The 24,883-nt window shown below is 39.6% G+C and overlaps 1 protein-coding gene across 20 annotated transcripts in view; it reads left to right on the top strand.

The window, feature by feature from the left end:
• LOC141760990 (receptor-type tyrosine-protein phosphatase delta) overlaps positions 1-24,883 on the top strand; it is a 400,655-nt gene that overhangs the window by 189,802 nt on the left and 185,970 nt on the right. For all 20 annotated transcript variants that reach the window (XM_074624152.1, XM_074624149.1, XM_074624146.1 and 17 more), the window contains exon 8: positions 9,276-9,323. The gene's annotated coding sequence lies outside the window, so the exon portion shown is untranslated. The remainder of the gene's footprint in view (positions 1-9,275; positions 9,324-24,883) is intronic.

Here is a 24,883-nt window from a genome sequence, read left to right as displayed (position 1 = left end):
TTTGTGGAGAAAATGATGTCAGCTGGCCATGATAAGAATTCATTATTACGGCTGCATGGATGATTTGAACAAAGCTCACTTAACATGCACACCACAAAAGGTTGTTCTAACACCCAACACCTGTAAAGGCTGCATCTTTTCCTTGCTTTTCCAGCACATCAACAACACCCCGTCACTGCTCACTTCAACGTTTTGAGTCGATTCAGCCGCATTATGTTCGAAACATGCTTATTCTTCACCCCTTCAGATATGCAGGGTAGTGGCAACATCCGACTGAAGGAAAGCCAGGCAAATCGTTTGTGAGAGATCTTGTCAAACAGATTAATTCCCACCCTGGGCCTCGGGGTTCTGGGCCGTTTTTCTGTCATGCTGCTTTGCCAGGCTCCCTCTTGATAATACCCCAAAGATAAAATTAATTGTGCAGGGAGATGTGGGATGGGGAGTATCTAAAAGGACCTTGAGCAACACATGAAGCTCTCTTTTTCTCTCCGCTCTTCTGCATGTGAAAACACAGAAACAATCAAGCCGTCAGAAGCATGACACATTGCACCAACGATCACTAACTTTGTTAGGAAGTTGCTGGAAGTGGGAAGTCCTGAGAGGGATGTGAAGGGACAGAATCAACCCTCATGAAACATCCGTGTCCAAGAATGTCCATGATCAAATTACCATCAAAGTGGAATCCTTCGCTTCATCAGCGGTTTACGAAGAGGGTCGGCACACCAATATTTGTCTACAGCTGTCTAGTTGTGCATCTGCAAGTTCACGAATATGTTCATCTCTGACACTGACAATCAGAGTTCAAATGAATTAAAGATGTGACAGCTGTATCAAATTCTGCACTGAAATCAGTCCACTGAGGAATCTCAATAGAACAAGAATAAGAATCTACAGTCATGCTAGCAGCTCTGTGAGACTGTACTTAGACATAATGGTGCTTTGACCTAAATACTAGTGTCAGCATACGAGCATGCTCACAATGATGAATATGGGAACGCAATTAGTTTTGCAGGTATTTTCGTCATAAATTAAAGTATTTGACATTTTGACCTGATGGTGGCGCTACATGAAAAGTCAGGTGATCACCAAAGTCTTTGTAATTCATCTTGTTGGTGACATGAATTCATGACAATAAACTCAGCAGTTGTTGAGGCATTTTAACAAATGACAACATCATGGTGGCGCTAGAGGAAAATTCAGGAGATCACCGAAGTCATATTAGCCAGCAGGTGGCTACCCCTCTGGTTGCAAAAAGAAGTCCAATTGTTCATGAGAAAATGAGCCTACTTCTCACTTGATTTATTACCTCAGTAAACATTGTAAATATGAGTTTATGGTCTCAGTCGCTAGTTTCAAGTCCTCTTCAATACAACGTGAAGTTAATTTCGTAAATCATGGTCCCATTTAGAGTCAAATAGACCATAAAGCAGGGTATGCTTTAGGGCATGGCTACCTTGTGATTGACAGTTTGCTACCACGGCGTTGTCCGGTCTGGGTGTTGTCGTTGTTTTCGTCTTTCACTGTGTTTTCAGTTCTTGAAAGTTAATTGTAAAATGTTGGTTGCCTAAAAATGTTTTATTCAGCGTTCACTTGTATTTAACTCTACCCTCTCGGTTCACTTCTAGTTGAAAAAAAACAAGATGGTGAGGGCCAAAATGCCGAACTTGAGGCTTCAAAACGGCAGTCAACAAACCAATGGGTGACGTCACGGTGGCTACGTCCACTTCATATACAGTCTATGATCTTTACCAAATTTCATAGCAATCCATCTGATAGTTGTCGAGACATTTCACCTCTTGGTGGTGCTCGAAGAAAAGTTAGGGGATAACCAAAGTCATTAGGATTCATCCTGCCAAGGCAATGAATGGATGTGCAGGATTTCATAGCAATCACTCAATAGTTGTTGAGATACTTCATCCACACCTTTAGTGTGGCTAAAAACCATTCCGCCCGGAAATACTGCCCATTTAGCTTCACTATACAGTAAAGCCGTCAAAGTCACACTTTAAGTAAAGCAGACCTTTCCCACAACCTCCTGTCACCGCAAACAGCTCAGAACATTAGCTAACGAGTGCTAATCCCTGCTGTGACTGTGTGCAAGCACACAATGTCTTAGTCTTTCATCAGCAGTGGCCTTCAAAAGCCACCTAAAGACCAATTTAACCAAGACATATTCCATAGAGAGCAAAGCAGAAGAACAGGTAGATTGTGGCAGCTGTAGGTTTTTTTTTTCAATAGCCCCTTGGCACCTGAGTTGCCCCTGTCACCTCCACTGGCAGATGGTGCAAATGAGCCTTTATGTGCTGCTGCTAGACACTGTGGACAGGCAGCCAATGTGCAGTCACAAGAGATCCATGTTTGCATGGGTGGAAGGACTGAAACAAAAGTGTTGCTTTTAGTACTGTCATGGTCAAAACACATCAGCGACTGCTTCAGAGGTAGATAACGTTTATATTACTACTAGAGCTTAAACCGCGGGTTTGTCGGCTGTCTTTTTTGCTGTGACAAATTCAGACTACAGTGACTTGGCTGTTGTAATTTTTTTTTTTTGTTAGCACAGAAAACGCTGCTGTCAAGACTTAGTGCTGTATGAATAAGCGATGAGACCATTGAATTGTTTGTGGGTACAGAATGCACATTCGGTTCTTTGTGCGAGGATTCTCAGCGTAGTCGAAGTGTAGTCCAAGAATGTTACGTGCTTACAGCAAAACAGCCTTTGCAAAGAATATTATGTTTGGCAGCTTCCCTGGATGTGCATTTGGATCCTATTTTAGTGAGCATTTCAATACACATACGCGATAAACACTAGCAGTCCCTGGGCAGGCCGAATCCAACAGTTTTGAGCTCAAGTAGTCGCCGCTGTCACAGTGTGACATCATCAACCGGGCTGGCCGTGTCCCAGTGGTGTCCTCCTTTGGAGCCAGAGATATCCTTCAACAGAGCTCATCCTGTGACGCTACTGTGTCACTCAGGGGCCCAGACAGGCAGTGAGCAAGGATGACAGCCTGGGAATGAGAGCTCAAGAGCAGGTAGAAACTATTGACAGGGCCCTGGGGAGCAATTATGAAGTGGAACCCAAGGGCTTGCTAAAGGGAACCTTGTTTAAGTCTACTGAAAACACAGCTCCGACCCCTGTTAAGGAATAACAGTTCTTCCTAGTTAGCTAGTCGCAAAAGTAAATTTGAAGCTCAACTGGTGACAGATTAATCATATAAAAACCACGGGGGTTGTCAAATTTAAGAGTTTAGCTTAAAAGTAAATTAAAGTATTTGGCTTTTCTGTCAGTAAAACCACGTCAGTCGTCATCTGTGAATATGTGCAACAGTAAATGCAGTGATGTGATTAACAAGCTGACCTTTTGCAAGCTTTTTTCACTCCTCAGCATTTGTATTTTTAAGCCTCTAAAAATCCAACAGGAATAAATTCAATAGCTTCCGTTGACACTCAGCACATCACTCTCCATAAAATACCTGCAGAAGATCAAGGCAGACAGATAATGGCTTGGAAGGGGACTCGGCTTGCTGCCCTGTGACAGACATTTCCAATTAAAAAGGGTAAATAACTTGAGATTCATCTATTTCACCCTGTCCTGAAATTTATCAGTCCATCGTGCTTTAAATCCGTTCACCCCTGAAATGGTAATATCGCAGATTTGGATTTTCTAGGCAAAGAAAATGTCATATAGTTCCAATATCCTTCCTCACACCCCTATTTAAATCTCCCTGCCCTGTCTGTATCAGAGCTTTCATGAGGCAACCCAAGTGTGGGAGGAAGCTAGTGATAATAGTACACCGACATGATATGAACAGTAGCTGGTAGTTGCAGAACTGGATTTGACTTTGTGCTTAAAGGGTAACTTTTTCAACTTGGACCCTGTTTCGTGTCAAACTGTCTAATAGGGACAACAATTTCTGAAATTGGTCCAGTATTGAGGGAGAACACTGTAGACGGCAGCTGCTTCCGGGCTACAATATGGTGCTATTGAGGCAAGCTTGCACTGTCATTTACGTCCAATAAAAGTGCTTGTTTTTTGCCATGGCAGGCTCTGATTGTTATCATAAGTGTCTGACATTATGGAAAGAGTCTCGCTCAAGGAGAAGTCTCGTTAAGAAATCTGGCAAGTGACGTGTTGCCGGTGGAATAGTGGAATACATCAATGGTGGAAACATGAGAGCTAAGCATAGCTTAGTGTTATCGAAAATATGTTCAATGTCACGGCTGAAAAGTTACATGATTTCAACAATGTGGATGAGGTCTTCGAATTCAATGGCCACCCGTATTTATTTGAGTCAGAGTATACAGATATTCAGATTTCATAGCAAAATTAAGCAACACTCAGTAACAAACAGACCGGATCAAGCGAAAGGTAAAGTTTAATTTCTCTTCAGGGTCCTTTCCATAATGTTGCCAGAAACTTATAATAACAATCTGAGCTTGTCAGTGGCAAAAACAAGCACTTTTGTGATTGTAACATTACATTGATGCTGCTCACTTGTCCTTGCAGCTCATTTCTCTGCTGCCAGTTATGTGTTATCCTTCAATACTGGACCAACTTCAGAAATTGTTTTCCCTATTAGCCACTTAAAAATAGGGCCCATGTCTAAAAATACTTAAGTTACCCTTTAAACAGTATACCAAGGCCATTTTGTGTTTATCCACAGGCAGGATTGGATCTAACACCTTAACCTTTTACCACCCATGCGGGGTGCTAGCTATGTATAACTTCAATGAACTGCTACTATGAGCGAAAGGTTGAGCTACTACAGTAAATGTTATGAACAAGCAGAGCCTTTTCCATCAAATCTAAATATATAATGGTTTTCTATAAATGGTTAATTTATCTGACTGAAATAGTAAAAATATCAACGTTACAGCAAAACAAACAATAGCAGTTTCTGTATACAAACCAAACACCCCAAGACTTTTACATGCCCAACTCAGCCAAAATTGCCTGGACCAACCATGACCTAAATGTGGCACAGCTGGCTGCACAGACTAATGCCGCAGGTGTGATGAATGGGCCGCCTTTGGCCCAAAGCTTGCCCAAGTGCTAATAACTGGAGCTGATTCCGTGCCCAAATCGCCCCATGTCTGCATGCTGAAAACCGAGCCAAATGTGGACCCCTGGTGTCAGAATACAACCGAGCGATATTCAGCTGCAATCAGCCCGACTCGGCTGGCTACCTGGGCTACTGTAGATTAATTCTTACATTGCCTTTTTCGATTAACTTCAGCCAACATTAACAGAATGCCGCATCATGATAGTGCGGACTATCCATGGGAAAAAAAGTCTCCTTTTTTTGTAAATAAAGTGACATGACTCATTAATGTGATGAATGACCATGCAATTCCCTAGGACCTCTGCATCAAGCCTCCCAACCCAACCCCCTTCAGGCGTCCCTCTTGTGGGCCATTCCGGGTGAAAGCCGAACATTTAAACGTGTGCCTCGAAGTGCTGAGGCAAGCAAGTCCGCCGGCCAAATGGTCGCTCTTTTCAGCTGTTGAAGCTCCCAAGGACCCATTTCACTGTTAACATCAAATCATTAAATTCACCCCATGCTCAGTCACTTAGAGTTATAGGGAGATAGATAGCAAGACAAAGAGAGATGGTAAAGTTAAAGAAGAAGGAAAAAAATAAAGGTCATTGTCTGTAAAGGCTAAATAGGTCACATTATTATTAGGTTGGATCAAAACTGGTCTTGATTCCGTCTTGCTGAATACATATCACTGGAATTTTAGTTCATAAAGGAGCGGATCAATAACAAATGTTTCACTGTCAGAGCGCAGAAATTATTCTGCTGTATTAAAAAATGCAATTGTCTCCAGTCGTGTCTGAAAATCTCTGATAGGACCATACCTTGAACTTCTATGAATACACATTCAGAAGTAGGCTAGAAATGCAACCTTTCTGGCACACATTTTTGAATGGTTCCAACAAGTTTGCTTATTCTATACGACCTTTCGTGACTTAGCGAAGTAGAAATGGTGAAATGTGTGTGTATGAAATTAATTGCATAAAGGCAAACTATCCACAGCAGATGGCGTGGTCCTTTAGATGTTCTGGCTAAATGAAACCTTGATGTACATAAGTGTGTTCAGAGTTCAGCCATTGTATTAGTTCATGTCACCTCAGGGTACGGAAGAACTAACTATCCACAATTATCTTTTGCAAGAACATGTTTTATGATCTACTCTGATGTATGTAATTTAAGATGCTCAATAGAGTGTTGTACAGCAAGGCAAAGACAGATCATGTGTTTAGAGTTACGCAATGGAAATATGCACTTCCACTGTTTTCATGCACGCTGTTGGCTATATTTTCTATTGTGCTAAAATTTCACAGGTCCACACAGATCACGTGATACAAAACATCCAAATATGGCAGCCCCATTGTATCGCTGCCTGTACTGCATAACAAACGGCCTATGTATGTGCTGATTACTTGCAACTATGCAATTATGTCTATTACTAAGGAACTCAGTAATAAACAGAGACTGCTCAGACAGTAGAATCTATTACCAGTCCACTTTCAAGACACTTACAGAGGTGTTCTACCCTCAGCACCATTGGGTGACTGGTTTCTATGGGAACCAAAGTGCAACACAAGCCAGTAAAATGAGGATACATATGCCGCTGTGCTCACAGGAGAAGCAGTATGAAATGAATGGGAATCTATTAAAGCTAATGAAGGTGTACAAAGAGAGGAGAGGCAGACACCGAACGAAAGAAGAGCAGACTTTGTTTAAAAGAAAGATAGTTGGGAAAATAGCACTGCACGGCACGGTGCACTCCAGGGGCGTTTGACTTTCCCACTTTCATTACTTTGAGCTCTGTAATCTTGATGTTCAAGGCAAGTAGAGAGATAGCAGGTGAAGGCCATCATGTTTGAACTAGTCCCAGTTGGGTACAGTATGAACTCACAGCTGCACTGTGAGCTCGGAATCGCTCAGATACAGTACTCTGCGCTTCTAGAGAGATGAAAGAAATGACTTTATATCAGCTTGCCTCCTTTGTATTCAGACCTTGCATCCACTTGAAATCAATTTCTCAGTCAATCACCTAAATACACAATGAGCAATTTCTTCTTTTACGGGATTGTTTGCAGAATCTGTGTATGTGCCTTTTGTATTGGGGTGGTCATTTTAGATGACTGATTGGATGAGCTATCAGCTCTTGAACAGTGTAGCCTACAAACACTGTGATTGACGAAAAGATTATGTGAAAAGCACCTGCACTTAATAATACGCAGCATGTGGTCCAGTACGTGCTGCTTATGAATTAGTAACTCCAGTGAAACATGTACCACGAGTCATGTAGTCATCCGTCTGTAAAGACTTCTCTTTTATTTCTTTACCGACAAAAATACTTTTTTTTTTTTCATGCAACCTTTAGTATTCATCTAAGTTTGGAGAAGAAAAAAGTTGAAGCACCAGTCAGATACCTCCCTCGAAGGGCCGGCTGTTTACATGGCATGAATAGAACAGAAAGCAAATGTGTCCCTCCTTATGGTGGGTCAGACTACAAAGCAGTCCAGATTTTTCGGGGAGTTTATTACAGGGCTAAATCAAAAACTGAATTTCAACACGGTGCCATATGAAGCTTTTGCATCAAGGGCCTGATTTCCTCCTTCTCTGGTGTTTTAACAATGAGGCTGTACTTGACAGTCCAACTGAGGTAGTCATGTTTAAGTGGCCCTCAGCCTGTTTTGTGTATCAAAGTTAAAAGCGCCACAGAGGATCGCTTTGCAGTTCGTGGGAGTGTAGCTGATAAAATCCTATCAGGCCAATTCCATCAGAACCATAAAAAAATCAAGCACGAAAACAAACTAAAACACATCTCAAATGTGCCTGAAATGTTCACTGAAATACCTTGAAACCATTGACAGGACTGCATCGCCATGTGCACTCATGCATGGGATACTAACAGAATGGGGACCCAATCTTGAAAAAACATTGCTCTATAGCGCTACTAGTGGTCAATACGGGGACATAGGACCAATCTACATAGTTTAAATTTAGGAAGGATTCAATGTTTTCCTCCATATCTGAATCCACTTTTGTCATAGTGGGTGACTTTTGCTTAGAAAAACATTAAATTAGGGCTGTCAATCGATTAAAATATTTAATATTTAATCGTGATTAATCGCATGATTGTCCATACTTAACCGAGATTAATCGATAGTTAATCGCACATTTTCTATCTGTGCAAAATGTACCTCAAAGGGAGATTTGTCAAGTATTTAATACTCTTATCAACAGGGAGTGGACAAATAGGCTTGCTTAATGTAAATGTTTGTCTATTATTGGAAACCAATTAACAACACAGTGACAAATATTGTCCAGAGACCCTCATATGTACTGCATTTAGCATAAATACATTTGCTTAAATCATAACATTGTAAACTCAAGTCCTCAGGCAACAACAGCTGTCAGTGTGTCAGTGTGCTGACTTGACTATGACTTGCTCAAAACTGCATGTGATTATCATAAAGTTGGCATGTCTGTTAAGGGGAGACTCGTGTGTACCCATAGAACCCATTTTCATTCACATATGTTGAGGTCAAAGGACCCCTTTGAAAATGGCCCTTCCAGTTTTTTCTCGTCAAAATTTAGCGCAAGTTTTGAACATTATTTACCAATCGATTCCTTAGGTTTTTGTAGTTTCATATGATACCAGTATCTTCACTCTAGCTTTAAAACTGAGCCCGCTATTACCTAAAAATCGCAAGTTGTGTTAAAGAAATGAGTGGCGTTAAAACAAATTTGTGTTAATACGCTATTATCGTTACTAACTTTGACAGCCCTACTGTACATTAAATGTGAAATATGTATTAGCACATGTTGAAAAAAGGATGTTCTTGGAATCGGCGTCCATTGTCCCACCAAAAAATAGTCAACACGATTTTTTGTCAGAATCATTAAGTATGCTGGAATATTACAGGCAAATATGACCATGATGGACAAAATAATTCTGTAACTTTTGATAGCCGAAGTATTACTTCAGTTTGACTTCTAATCCTACAGTATGGAATCAGACACCAGCACCTGTACAAACTGCTGCCCCAGACGGGATGATCCTCTTAGTGCCTTAGCAATCTGGGACACTATTCCCACTACTTACTTTTGCCAATTTGCTCCTGGGAGCCCCTGAGTCCTTGTCTTCATTAAGGGAGTTCCTCATTGATCAATCACTGTCAGAGAAGCTGCTCTGTAATTGCACTGTGGCCTAATCATGACTGACGTCTCAACCTCCCCTCCCCCCCTACTCTGTCACAGGTCTCAGGAGAGAGAATGTTCCATGACTTTCACACCTTCGACCTCAAGGTAGGCCTCTCTAAATATTGTACTCTTTCCTCTGTGGGTTATTGATCTAGAGATTTAAGGTTTTATAATGTATATTGTAACTCTAATTTGAATGTTGGTGAAGGTGATGAGGACAGGTAAGTTAAGATGGTTGATGGGAGATGGATATTTTGAATATATTGAATTCCCCGATGGCATCACAGACAGCTGTGGCCGAAGGCATTATGTTTTGGGGTTTTTCCGTCCGTCCATCCCATTCTCGTGAACGGGATATCTCAGGAACGCCTTGAGGGAATTTCTTCAAATTTGGCACAGAAGTGCACTTGCACTCAAGGATAAACTGGTTATATTTTGGTGGTCAACGGTCAAGGTCACTGTGACCTCACAAAACACATTACAATTTCCCAAAAAGGTCTAATAGGATAAAATAATGAAGTGATGACATTTTAGGCAGACATGGATGTAAACTGCAACTTCACTCTTTGGTGGAAGCATAAAACCTTGAGGTGGTAATTCTAGTTTTTCTTTGATATACAGCAAACTGTTTTTAGAAATTGTGAAAATCAACTGTTGCTTATCACATGCAACCAAATATGCAATATCACTGATTGGGTATTATAGAACTACGAATAACTATATATCCAGCGCCGGTGCGTCCATATAGGCGAACTAGGCTATTTCCTACAGTAGCGCGGCACTTTGCGGGCCAACTCTTCATGAGCAAAATCACGGCGTAACCAATAGCAGTAACTGCAGTTCTGTAAGCACAATTAATTGCTGAGGGATGTGTCAATCACGCTGCACCTGCTCCCGCCTTCCGCCCCCAGCTCTCACGAGCCATTGGTAGCCCGGCCTACTGACACCACGTTTGATTGTCTTCGAGAACAAACGAAATAAATGCAATGTAAGGATAAGGAAATACTGCAGCATGTCCAAACGACAACCATTATCAGTATTATCTGAAAAGAAAAAGGGGGGACTATTGAAAGAGTAGTTTGTTGTTAAGATATATTGATCCCGGAAGTGTTGGCAAAGATGACGGAGCGCCTTCAAGTCCGGTACCACCAAACCAAGAGAACGCTAGCGCCACTAGCACAACTAACGTTACCGCCGTTGCTCCAAAAGAGGCAGCAGTTTCTAGCGCTAAGATGTCCGATGTGAAAAGTTAAGCTTTATTGCTCTGTAGTCATTTTTTAAGTTGCGTATGAAACTTGCTTGTGCACATCCCATGTGTGTGTTGACGTTGATGATAAAGTGGTGTATAGGTCATGAGAGATTTGCACTGGTATTATTTCGTTGGAGGAGCTGAAATTTGATTATTTGGAAAATAGCTACATGATCTGGTCATGACTGTTGTAAAGAATTTGGAACCAGATTATGGGAGTTATGATACCTGTTTGGTGCAATTCATTTTTGTATGGATCTGTGAGCACACTAGTGTTGCTATTTGTGTATGGCATACTGGCCTTTGTGTGTTGTTGCTGGTATGGTACGTTGCAAATAGAGCAGCAGCATAATTGTTTTTGGCCTAGAGCGGCAGAAGTGCATGCGCCGGTCCTGCAAAGTTGCATAATACATTTAAACTACAGTACAGTAAGGTTGCAGTCCCTGGCTCGAGTTCTTAATATGCATCAATCACGTCACATTTTCATTGCAAACTGATTTATATGTACTGTAGGACTTGCACTCTGTTTGTCACATTCAGTGAATAGGCCCTTACATTTGTCAAATGCATTACAGTGACTGTAAGACAAAACACAAGTCGTAACTGCAACAAATTAACAGCCCTTGATGTCTTGACTGAGGCACGTACGGTGTTCCACTAGCAAACGACTTCAGAAATATGCTCAGTAGCCTACTCTATATAACAAATTAAATGTTTTGTTATATTACCCTTGTTAAAACTAATGACTGATTTTCTTCTGTTGTTATATGCATTCAGTATATTTGCCAAGTTTCCCATCCAATTTACTAACATCACACACTGTGGACCACTAATACTGAGCACCAATATACAGTATGTGCACTTTCATTGAACAATTTTCTCTCACTTGAAAACATGCACGCATACAAATATACACATGTGGCCTTGCTTCAATTAAATCTCAATCTAAATGTTATGTTGCCTTGTTTAGCACCTTTGTGGCAAATTGGATCTTTTTTCTTCATATTAAAACAGCATTATAAGGTAACAATATCATTTTCACTTTACAAAATCCTCCTCAAGGGGCACGTATAACAACACATGGCACATTACATTTTTCATGATACAACAAGATCATGCTATTTAATATAAAATTGACCTGAGAGATGTCACATGTCTGAGACTGATGTGTATAGCCATTACGATGCTTCATTTAGAAGGCTTACAGTAGTTATTGTATTAAGAGTTAGAACTTTAAGTCAATAAGAAAAAAATCATAAAAAATACTTTCTTTCTGTGAACTTGTCTTAGATTGCTGATTCATAGATCTCCATATTTGCAATGCGTCATCTATAGACTCCCACAACTAAACCTTACCTAAAGGGTTTTGATAATTATTCTTGTTCGGCTGCTGAACCAAAACCGAAAAACCCACTGACAGAACAACTATTGAACAAACATCTTTTTTTTTTCGGTGACAAGTAAAAGTGAGAAACACATTTTAAAATGTCTGTAAATCACCATGTAAACAAAGCCAGCTATGTGGTGATACATTGTGGTATAAAAGTGTAAAATATAAAACTATAGTTACAGCAAAACAAGATTATTTAGTGCATATAAAATACAATCTACAGGGTAGTGTCAGTACAGTTTGTTGCAGACTGGTTCAAGTGACGCATATCAACCCAATCTCATGGGAAGGTGTATAAATAACACAACATTACAAGGACATTCTGTGAGTCATGAGAATGCATTTTAGCCTTTTGTATGGAAACAATATAATAGAAGTACGGAAAGTACGTCACAAACATAACTAACGTAACTTCAGAATAACTCAACAAAACTTTGGGACACAAACACCAGTCTCGAACAACGCTTCTCTGGTTGAAAGTCCTATGCTTGTTGGACCCATCCACCTCCCTACTCGCCATAAGCGGTCTTTTCAGCATATTTACATGGATGGGTTTACATTGCACTTAATACAGACTACATGGCGTACAAATGATGACGCAAAATGACTTGCGATTACATATTGTATGTCATTCATATACCTTTTAGAGCGACTGGGCTGCATATACATTTAAAAATCTCAGTGTTGGTACAGTTTTCTCAGTTTCACCCATGAGCTGTTTGATTTTTTTTTGTCTAAATTTGCAAACACATGAACTATCACTGTCTCTTTTGACTTGAGAAACACTGGAAGCCTGGTTGTGATACAGTGAAATGTCTCTGTTCTGACCTTAAACTACTGTACTTTTCTCCCTCCTCTCCAGAGTTATGCAGGGAGAGCAGCTCTAAACAACACCAGTAGTGGTAGAAAATTGATAAAGCCAGATAGCGAGGGTTTGGATTCAAGCCAGTGCATGCTCATAAGATGCCTTTATGACCATTTACTTTGAATATCATCCATGTGAGATAATCTGCTGCAGTGCTGCACCAACACAACCTTTCGTTAGCTGTATACCCCCAAACAAGGATGATTTTTCTTTCATAAAACTGTGCATTTAATTGATTTTCTTTTCTAACAATATGGCTAAAAACGATGAATAGCTGATCATGGGACGTAAGCGAATACACACAGGAGGTGGTAGTGTTTCTGTTGCCACAGAATGGATACGAGAATGACATTAAAATATGCCTGCTCACAGCTGCAGCACAGAGTCAAAAAGAAGGCGAGTTTGCCATTAGCTCCTTAATCTGTGGTGTCACAGCAACACACAAATCTTTGGAGAACGAATTGGAAAAGATACAAAATGATGTAAAAAAAAGAAAAAAAGGATCAAGAGTGATTTTCCGGATTGAAATTGATATCTCTGCCATGATATTAAACCCACTGGGATGTAAAAGTTCCGAAAACTTGATGTGATTTTGTAAAAATGATTTGCGAGTCTCCCATTTTTGTCACTAAAGGGGGTTTCACGTTGGTTTCATAGCACAGATTAGTCTCAGTCCTCTTGTGAGCTTGCATTAGCACAAGGTTATTCATGCTTACTAAAGTGATTGGACTGAATGCCTACTAGACCTGCATTAAGTACTGTGTACATGTAAACACGGTCAAATTCTGCTCTCAACACATTTCCATATTTTTTTAATTATTTGGATTTTTCAAATTGCAGTTAGCAGCTCATGTACAGTAGGGTGTTACACGTGGATGTACATGACATGATCTGTCAGCTCCAAGAGAGGGCACGGGCACAATAGCAAATACCCCCCTCCGAATATGCTAATGCTTTATCCCGTGCCGTATTTCATGCAAATGCCTTTCATCGTATATTTTCAAATGTCATTTATATGACAGCTGTAGCACATGCATCCATAATGTTTTGACTCGGGAGGCAAATTGTGACACGGATCTCGGTCATTGTAAATTCTGCCCACAGTCAGAATTAGATGAAGTCAGGAACGCTGAACTCTCCGTACTAAAGAACATGGTTTGTTAAATTTTGAAAATGTGTTGATGATTAATGCTGCTGCGGCAAAGCATACAAAGGATTGTTTGCATCTGGTGGGGATAATTCTGTGTTATTTTATATATTTTACTAATTACATGTGTAAGGAGTAGGAAAATACCTCTACACATATAGAATTGTAGACTAAACGCAGTGCTACCAACGCACAAAGAATGATCCTGAGTAGATTTTTGTTTGTTTTTCCATTTGTAACATCCACAGTTCTGTAACTTCAACAACTAAAGTCAGAAATAAAGTGTGGTATTTCCCTCCCAGTCTACAGTATGAGATTGCAGGCACCTTGGCATTTACTAAGCCTGCTATGTCATTGTCTGCAATACTGTTCAGGACCATGTACTACGAGGGAAAGTTTTAAATTTAAAATGTAATCAGCACAATCACCACAAGCAATCAGTTCCTCTTCATTTCACCTGATCGAGCCCCCCGCTAAAAGGAGCCTGTTAAATAGAGCATCTTATCAGGCCTGGATTAAGTTTTGACTTTCATTAACATCTGTAGTCGGAGTTTAGAATGTCAAAGTTCAAGTTTGGGGAAAATATAGTTTTTAAGAAATGCAAAAGCACCATGTGTCATTATCAAGCAAGACGTCTATTTGGAATAAAAAATAATTCCACAATCACAGGCACAGGGTACAGTGGAATAAATTAAACCATACGAAACAGCATAAAACATCAAAAAACTTGATTTGTCAAAGTTAAAGGAATATTTTGATGTTTTGTGAAATAGACGTATCCACTTTCTTGACGAAGTTTTTACACGTATAAATGTTTTTTAATCATTTTAATTGCCAATGGGTGAACAAGTTGTAACCTAACCTAAAAAATTAGACCTTCCGTGACTTTCTTGGTTTCCTCTATCAGCTTACAGACTGCTTTTAACGGGAATAATGTGAATCGTTTTATCCAGGAAAATCCAACAGATGTGATGTCATGCGCGCTCACGAGTGCCTTTACTCTCTTCAGCTCAGCTACAGGGCTAACAGTGTGCAACTACAGTAACTGCTACCACCAACAAACGACCAGCCCCCGCCACAACTCAGACTCCAACACAAACTCCACAGAAGTACAAAAAAAACAAAGTTATCTTGTGACGCCCGTCTTGCAAATCAGGAATGTGACCAACGTCGGGAGGGAAAACGAGGATCAACGTTGGTTTTTGCTGGCTAATGTTGCTAACGTTAATCAACTTGGTGCCTGTCAATCACGTTCAGTCACGTGTGTGTCGCCTCAATGTTTTGACTGATGCTCGCTCGCGTCTATATAGTGTAAGCGCGAGCAACAGGATGTTGACTGTCGTTGACTTAACAGCCACAGTTGTCACTGTTATCAAGCAATTTCTGATTACATATAGCACCTTTATAGTCCCCATAGACATTATGATTTCCAGTAAATCCCAGATCAAAGTTATTTTGATCTTGTGAAGGTACTGTGAAGGAAAAAAATCTAATCAATTTATGTTTGGAGTAGTTGTAGAGAGCACACTGGGAACAAATGGCTTCAAGAGAACAACATACTGTGACACGAACTACACAGGTGCAGTTGCAGGTGGCAGTGCCACCCGCACACCTGCCCACTACATAGAGAAGAAGAACAGAATCACACGGACCACCACACAGCATCTGCGATGAATAAGGTTTTTGCAGCGTCAGTGGCAAACCTGCCATGAAATTAATTCTCCGTTTACCAGAGACTTAAATTTGTAAGCAATTTGTAATTTGAGACCATAAACTCATTCACATTGTTTGTCCACGCTGCTTCAATGGGACATGAATTTAATTGTCTATTTTCTATCGGCTCCAGGAGTTTTTTTTTTGCCATTTTTTGATAGCATTGTTTAATGAATAAATCATGCAGTGCAAAATATTGTTTTCCTATTTTTCTGGGTAATTATTTTCAGATAAACAATGCTGATACAGCACGGCGAGGCAATCAGCAACTTGAAGAAAAGTCTTGATTTGAGTGATTTGCAAAAATTAAAACATATCAAAGTACTGTATTCGCAGTTATTCATTCCACAACGAGCAGTGCTGACCGACCAACTATGAACACTTTGTGAATTTCAATGTCACGACAGCTGAGCTCATTTGGGGAAAGGCAAACCAAGCACACAGAGGCCACATCCAGACATAATAAAGTGTCGCCCTGTTCACAGAGGCGTGGAGAGGTGAGAACACCTCCCCAGTACATCCTCAGACACATCTGTGCCCATGCCCCTAGAATGATGTTTCTTTTTGTGGAGGAAATAGGTCAGCCGTGAATACCTGGCTCCTTCCATCTCAAAAAATCCTTTAACACACTTAATTAACAGTGTAACTATGTGGATTTATTGAGTGTGCATTTGTGAATTTTCACGGAAAATGAGGAATAAATAGTCTGAAGATATCATATGAACCATTGCATGAGAATACGCTGACATACCGCCCGTGGGTTCAGAACTACCTTTGCAAAGGTAAACCATATTTTTTTCTCGCAAGCCAATCAGAGCAGACTGGGCTTTTTCGGGAGGGGGGCTTAAAGGCACAGGCGCTAAAACAAAAAGTTTCACACAGAGGGTAAATATTAGATATCAGGTATATTCAGACAGACAGTATGATAAAAAATAATGTTTTTTTTACATTAAAGAATGTAAACGTGTTCTAGTAAAAACCCCAAATTCAAGTATGAACCTGGAAATGAGCATGATATGTCCCCTTTAAATTTTAGAAGAAGCTTCATTAGGAGCTCTAAAGGCACAATAATGCCAACTTGGCCCACATTTAGACACTGCCAACTTGGCCCTCATTTAGGCACTGAATCATTCAGATTGCACCGCTGTGATTGCTTAATTAAATGCCCGGCTGTGTAATGACTTTGCTTGAAAGGGAATTAAATGTCTAAATGCTGCAGAATCCGCGTTGAGCTGAACAGAAATCAATGGGACATAGTGCTGGAACCCAAGGTGTTTTCCGACTTGTTTAGGGTGAACGCTTTGTATTGATGCCGTCCCTCAGTCACTGAGTCAAAAGCTCATTCCTCTTGGTCCAAAGCATTGATTGGTTGCGTGCGAACAGTGTGCTTACTTTGTGCTTTCTGGAGAGGTCTAGGAAGGTAGTTTACAGTGCCCTTAAAAGTCAGCAGTGTTTGTAAAGCTGCATTTATATTTAAAGAGGTTGAACTACTAACCACATCCTCTTTTCTAATGCACTGTAATAGCAACAAATACACTGCCAAAACAAAGTCACATCCAAAACAAAGTCTGCCAAAGACTTTCAGGTTTCCAAGACTATGAATCCTAATGACTTTGGTGATATCTAGTGCCACTATGAGGTTCACATTTGTAGTATTTAGCAAAATATATTGGATAGATTGCCATATTTGGTAAAAACAACCCACTAATTTCGTAGGATTATCTGTAATAAATTTGGTGATTCCTTTTTCATCTAGTGCCATCATCAAGTCACATATTTTATTTTGTTTATGACAAAATACATGCAAAATTTAAGACATTCACACCAGTACACTCTTTAAGTCTTGTTACAAATTCACTGCAATCCTCAGTTCAGATCCAGCCCCAATCATCCTCTTTGTTACAAACTATTGCATTTCACAACTGGTTTGAGTTTACAATGTGTATTATCCCTCGTTGACCATTAAACGGCACCAAAGCATGTCTACAATTTTCTCAAAATAACTTTCACAGTCCAAAATGATCAGTATCCCAGCATATTTTCGGAAGTGTTTTACCATGAAAGCCTAAAGGCAAACATTTAAAAACCCAACCCACATGGAAATAGTTCTTGAAAGGAGTGCAGCCAACTAATCTCACAAACATTTGATTGAACCAAAGACCTTTAGAAACCGCCAAAGCTGGGAAGGGCACGCAACTCCTAAAATGACAACCGATTATCAAACTGCCTCTGGCTCGAGACACTGTAATCCCCCAGATGTTGCAGTCTATGAAATATGAGAGTCTGAATTAGATCTCTCAAACAATGTCAGCTTGTCTGCATTCGTAAACCCTCAGCATTTAAGTCACAAAATTAAGTTGACCCCGTCAGAAAGCTTAAGGACATGTAACAAAGCCCCCGGCCGTCTTATTACTTCATCTGCTTTCGTCTCATCTCCTCTGTGTAATAAGTTCCCACTCTAGCAAGAAGACCACTGGGGCTAATAAGGGTTTTATCTGCTTTTGATATTAGATATTAACACCTCATCAAAGTTAAGCCAGCGGTAGGCTCGCGTCCTCCCCTCCAAATTTACATTAGCCTAACAATGTCTCAAAAAGAAATCTTATCAAATTCAAATTAAGGGCGAGTTGAATAGCCAGAAGGACACCGCTACCCATCACTCAAGGAACATGTAATTTGGTTCTGCTGCAAAAGAACACAAGCCTGCTTTGCAAATCACCAAGATCACAGTTTTCATGCAATAGCGTTAATACTTTGAATTCGCTGCTCATAATCCTGAGTCAAAACAGAGAACATTTGTAGCATATGAATGATGAATGTTTAGCTGCTGGTTATGAAAAAGAGGTTTGAGTGACACAATCAGGATTTGCTTGTTTTGAAAACTCTATAAATAGCGACTCTAGTCAGCCAGTCTTTGTGAGCTTTACCTGAGGGAAAACACATTTGTAGCATGTGTTGTTTTGTTGTTTTCATCAGACGCTCAATGCAGGTTGCAACCCTGTGGTTAGCTGAAGTCATCTATGAACTTGATTTAAATGCACATCAAAACTAAACACGAATCATTAATGTCTCAGAGTTAGCTATTAGAAGAAGACGGTGAATAGCTCAAAAAGAAAAACATAGATGTTTTAAGTGTCTCCCTTAATTTAGAAGTCTTATTTCTTCAGAAAATTCTCAAGGTAAATCCTGTATCTAGAGCGAGGGTGCAAAGGTTTCAGACTTCTTATCATCCCTTGTGGCATCCTTTGTCAGGTTGTATGAGAAAAAAAAAAGAAATATTAACTGGAAAATATAGCTCGGAGAGATAGAAAATAAATTACTTCAGTGTGGCAGGGAAAAGAAGATTGTGATATTTATCAAGTCAAGATGGAAATGCCTGCTAAGTCCATGCCCCTGACTTGAAAAATTAAAGAGAAATCAAATGCCTTGGAGTACACAGTGATTGTGATGTTAAGGTGTGTGTTTGTGTGTGTGTGTCTGCTTTACTTGTTTTCAGAGTAATTTATTGTTGAACTGTTATTGCTCAGTATCAGCTTTTTCTGGTGTGATGTTTGCCGAAAGATACGAGTCCGCGTATGACTGCAATGCGTATGTGTGGACACAACTTTTCTACAGTAAGGGGTCTTATTATATGCATTTAAATTCTTCTACAGAGTTAAACTTAAACACAGTCCACAATTAGCCTATAGCTGTGCTCTCCAGTCTTTTAACACTCAACAGATTTTCTGTGAAACAGCTTGACTGGCAAAATCTATAATTGTACAGATAAGTGAACATGTTAGCTAGATAAAGGTTAAACTATCAGGGATATGTTCTCCATCCATCTAAAGCCAATTTTACACATTCAGCTCAAGCTATAGTGGGTGGGGAAGGGGAGAAAAAAAAAAAACTGGCAAGTCAATATTGATTGATCTGGAGCCTTAGCAATTACCTCAATGTGCAGAAGACCATGTTAAGGTCAGTATTATCTTAGCTCATTTTATGGGTCAGCGCTCTGGCTTTAGCTGAAATAAATTAATGGGGTAAACACTTTAGTTCACCTTGATGGAATTTACAGCAATTGTAGAAGCTTTGCATAGGTGGAAGGTACAGTGCCGGAGAGTGACCCTTGATATTTTGCTGAACCTTCGTGATCCTGGGTGCTAAAACGCAGTCTATAAATAACACTGAAGCCCCTGCGATGAAACTTTAAGAGTGCAATAACATACTGTATAAATGTAATGAGCCTATTAAGTTTATGTATTCCTCTAGCTAAACCCATTTTGGTTTTATTGTTAAATGACACAACTGTTTTTAAAAATGGTATCATGAGTCAGAAAACACCCACAGTTAGGAGGATATTCATAGGTGAAATGATGAAAAATAAATATGTTTTAATTTCCCTTGGTGGAAGTGTTCTCTGTGCTTGCCAAAGCACAAACATGAATAATTTTTCACTGATTTCACTGAAAAGTGAGTTTCTCTTATCATACTGTATCTAGTCTTTGGGCATATGGGACTATAGTTTTTGCAATAGACTCCGTTATATTTTAGGAAAAAACAGTGTGCCCAAATACTAAATATAGTATGATTAGAAAATAGCAGTATCTCAGAAACTACAAGTATTTTGTATCTATGAACTCAGTACAAGTTGAATATCAAATATATGCACACATTTGCTGGGTAAAAAAAATATTCATATGGAAAACGTTTAATTAACACAATGTTAGCGTTTGTCCTCTTTTTTTCAAAAATCCTGACTGACTATTAATACAAGTGTGATTTTTCATGTAATCTAAAAATGTCAAAGTTGCACTCTTACATACTTGCCAAAAGTATGTCTGTACCAAATGCAATATGTTTGACCAATCAGAATAAATGTTGTGGCTTTTTTCCTTATCATACTTAATATTGTCTTGTCACAAACAGGTTAAAATAGTGTGTATGTTTCTGCTTCCAACAGCTGCCAAATGCAATACACTACTATGACACAGCATAGACTATGAGGGTGTGACAACAATTTTAATACATCTTCTATGTAACTAGGCTTAAAGAACCACTATAGCACACTCGATCTAATAATAAGAAGAGAGTCCTCAACTTTGCATGTTATTTGTTGACACCTGCATGTATTTCACCAGAGGGAACGGGGGGAGCGATATTAGTCAACCAAAACATTCCATCAGCTTTCGGTGTATCGGCGTTCTTCTGTGGCCTTCGGCTGACTTCGCAAACAGCTCTGTTACGTTCTTAAGCCCAAAATAAATTCAATTTCCAATGCAGTGATCTCCTTAATGAAAAGTCAATGTCCCTCACTCATTGGCACGCTCCCAGGGGGACGGTAAGAAAGATGAATTTATCAGCGGGCCGGAGACTGCGCCCTAGGGGACACCACCCCGTATGATCAAACAGAATGCTACAGAGTGTGTCCAACCAGTCCTCCATTATTACCCAGCTCGTGCTCTTAATGTGAGCCGACGGAGGAGGGATGACAGTATTGATCTAATGAAAGTGCTATTTATATTCTCACAAATCCTCTCACCAGTGATTACAAAAGCACTCCACTATTGCGGCCAGGCCTGTTCTCAGTTTGTACAAGTGTACAGGTTTGTTTGCCTCATATGCATGCAGCGTAATCTCACCGCGCTTATTCCTGCAGAGGGGTTCAGCATCCCCTATCAGACTGCATGTGTCAAAACATGCCCCCGCCATATCGCAAGTGTCAAATTAATACCTTTTTTCTGAACTAATATTTAAATATAAACCCAATTTTACTTAACATTAGCAACATTTTTTGCATTTTCCATGTAGCTCAGGATTTTTTTATATAATTACAGTGGAAGTTCTGCATTGTTGGGCTGCATCCAGTTCAGAGGTTTTTGATTATTAATGACACCATGTCTTGTCAGCAGCTAACCCTGCGACATGAGGTTGTTGTCACGGCATATGGTTAACACTACTATAGATAAGCTTTAATCCCCACTAGGCTCCATGTAATGCATAGCAAAAGTGATGGGAGCACAGAACACACACATGTGTAAACATCGACTACAGGGGGGGGAAAAATAGCAGCATGCCGAAATTACGCACGGCACAGAGAAGAACATGAAATAGGTTGCCTGCAACGCAGATATGATTCATGCTCATCGCATTCATTATGTGTAGCTCTTGTGTGGCTTTCACTCACATGACCCACAACAGGAAACCATGTGTGGTTTAACATGCATGAACATATTCTACCCGTGGCTATGCACTCATGAATAAAACACTGAAATATGGATAATTAGCAGGCTCATATGTTTAACTGTGGACCTCCACCCAAATCTGTACATCACCGATTACTCCATACTGTGCTTTCTCATGAAGAGTTGGAGAATGGATGACAATTTTAAAAAGATTAAATGGCAAAAATGTACATATTTTTTATCTGATCTGAAACTCTGTATATAGATTTTTTTTTTTTTTTTTTTTTTTTAAAAAGGTATCAGTACTCCGAGGCAGCAATTGCATTATCGTTTTAATCGGTGAGCAATATTTCTGTCTACTTTAAATAGATGATTAGCTATGCAAAGTGCTATTGAATGCTAAATGTTATTTTAGATTATCCAATTATAGTCAGAGCACATTAATTTACATTAATTTATTTGGTAATATGTTGCAGTAAATTAGTGTGTATTAATATGATATACAAAACATTAATATTTCAAGCTTTTCTCATGGACTATTGGATATTATGGATATTATAATATACACCAAAAGTGGCTTTAGCTGTCAAGGGAACCATGTTAGGTTCACTAAAACATATGTGAAGCTCAGTTATGGAATTGGCTACTTGATATGGAAGGAAGCGAGCTGACCACAGAGTGTTTTTTGGGGATAAACAAATTATTTGATCACAGTCAAAAGACGTGTGTCTGGAGAGGGAGATAAACTTTATCAGGGTAAACTTCAGGCTTGTAGTATTTCTTTTCTTTCTTCTGTTATTCTGTGTACATTTTTATTTATTTTATTTTATCTATTTATTTGACATTTTTCACATAAATATGTTATTTTAAAGTATACAGAAGTACACAAAATATTCTAAAAGTTAGTATATGGTTTATATGTTTGATAAATAGCGGCATCTTGTCTTCTTATGTAAGATGGACCAAATGTTTGGCACACAAAAAAAACTAATTAACTTAAACTATGGATATTGTTGTGAAGGTATTAAACATCTGTTAGTTATCAGACAGTTCAGTTTTAACAGGTAGTTATAAAAAGTATCCTGAATCAATAACATGAAAAAATAACTATCAATTGCATACATAGATATATTAGGAGATGTGAATATCCAATAATAGTATGTAGTTGGGCAGTATCAAAAGTAGTCCTCTCTGCCTAGAAGTAAAAGTGTGTTTGAAACTGCCCACAGAAGGTGCATGTTGGTCATATAAAATTGTTACAGATTGCTGCAGATACAACTGGCACAAGTCTGCTAACATAAACTTTATACAACTTGAACATTATTACGTGGTAATCTTTACATCCCTTGAGAAAATGCAAACTCTCCATCGAGAAAGGGGTCTAATTTATTGGATCCTTCACAGATAGAGGATCTGTGTTCATCTCAGTCTCCACTGTGTGAGTCTCTCTCTCTCTCTCTAATGTGGCTGTACTGCCCATAAACAGACATTGAGTGATTAGCGCTGCTCTGCCATTGACATCATTTGCATTTTAATAGACCATAATTACAACTCGGGGAAAATAAATTGCAGTTTGAAGAATGTTTGAATTACTCCAACTCTCCGGCTTCTCCTTGCGAGATAGCAGCGAGCATATGCAGGAGCTGCTTGGATGGTTAATATCGGGTTTCGGAAGTGTACAGAGAAGCGGGATTGCAGACCGAAAAAGAGCAGAAGAGGACAATGTGGGCTGCGTTCGTGTCGTTCATAGCATGAATCAACATTTTTGATACTGAACATTTTCAATAGTTTAGGTTTGAAACCACTGCAAATTGGGTACAGTATGTTTAACAAAACCACATTAAAACGGATATTAAAATGCAGACATTTGCTCGATGATACTTCACAGCAGAAAGAGCTGTTGATGGACGCACATTGACTATTTCTGGGATCAAATCTGTGACCTTTCAGCTACAGAACGCGTCTCTAATCATGAAGTCGCCCTCCTGTAGATTTTTGCTTCCTCATTAACGCCTGTGATAATTGCAGTTTGTCCATTTATTATCCCCCATTCTGTCTTATCGCCGCACCTCACCTGCTGAGATGTGACACCTCCCCTAGGATTTGCCGTGGGATGTCTAACCCTGGCAGCTAAAGCCCGTGTGACCCTGTAAGCAAGAGTGACAACACAATAATACTCCCTGCGCCTAATCTTTCATTGGTGGATTATCAGATTAGAGGGCCCCAGTTGTTTATGGGCTCGGTGACTATCGAAAAAGTTGATCTGTCAAGTTTATCTTACACTTGTCGTATCAAGGCAGTGTTGGACCATACAGTTGGCTGTGGATGGAAGATAAGGCCGACATAGCTGAATGGAACTGCCAGAAAATGAGAAACAAGGCTTTTCTTTTTACTCCGACGATACACTTTATCTAGTTTAAGAAATGGACCCCACCGCAAGCATAACCGCTTTTTTGGATTCACTTGATTTCCTTGACCTCTTTGGTGTAACAGAACTGACCTTTTTTTTTTATTTTGAAAGGATATATCAGAAATCATCCACTAGTTTAAGACTCAGGTTAGTGGTGAGGAATCAAAGAGAATGTAATCCATCCACTTTCAGACTGCCCCCTTTGTGGCATTTCAAAGACTTGAACCGATATAGGATTCCTATCAATCTGTTGTTTTGACAAAGTAACGGGATAGAAGGAGTCCGTTATTGAACCTTTGGATGTGGTTCACTAATTCAGGCTAACTGGTTCCCTTCCATTACAAAGCAGCGACTCTGAAGGTCACGGCCTCTTCAAACGGGACTGTCAGAAGATATCAGTGAATAACAGTCAGAGATGAGATCACTATCTTTATAAATCTGCTCTTATCGGATTTGCAAGCCAAGGTGTAAATGTTTTGACATCGCCCCTGGTAGGATGGGAAGTTGAATTTCCAATTACTGGAGAGGCAGCCTTTATATGAGCAGAATGATAAACAAGCTTAATGATAGAATATTATTCACACTGTTCCAAGCAAACCTGTACAAAGCTTTTCGCCTCAGTTTATATATGTTCATCATTATTTTTTAATTCCTTTTTTTGCATTATTACAGTTCTAATAAATGTTTAAAGGGGCTCTGTAGGCCAAATCTTAACCTTAAACATTTG

This window comes from Sebastes fasciatus, chromosome 22 (genome assembly GCF_043250625.1).
Source record: "Sebastes fasciatus isolate fSebFas1 chromosome 22, fSebFas1.pri, whole genome shotgun sequence".
NCBI classification, from domain to species: Eukaryota; Metazoa; Chordata; class Actinopteri; order Perciformes; family Sebastidae; genus Sebastes; species Sebastes fasciatus.
This window is presented reverse-complemented; position numbering and strand designations above follow the sequence as displayed.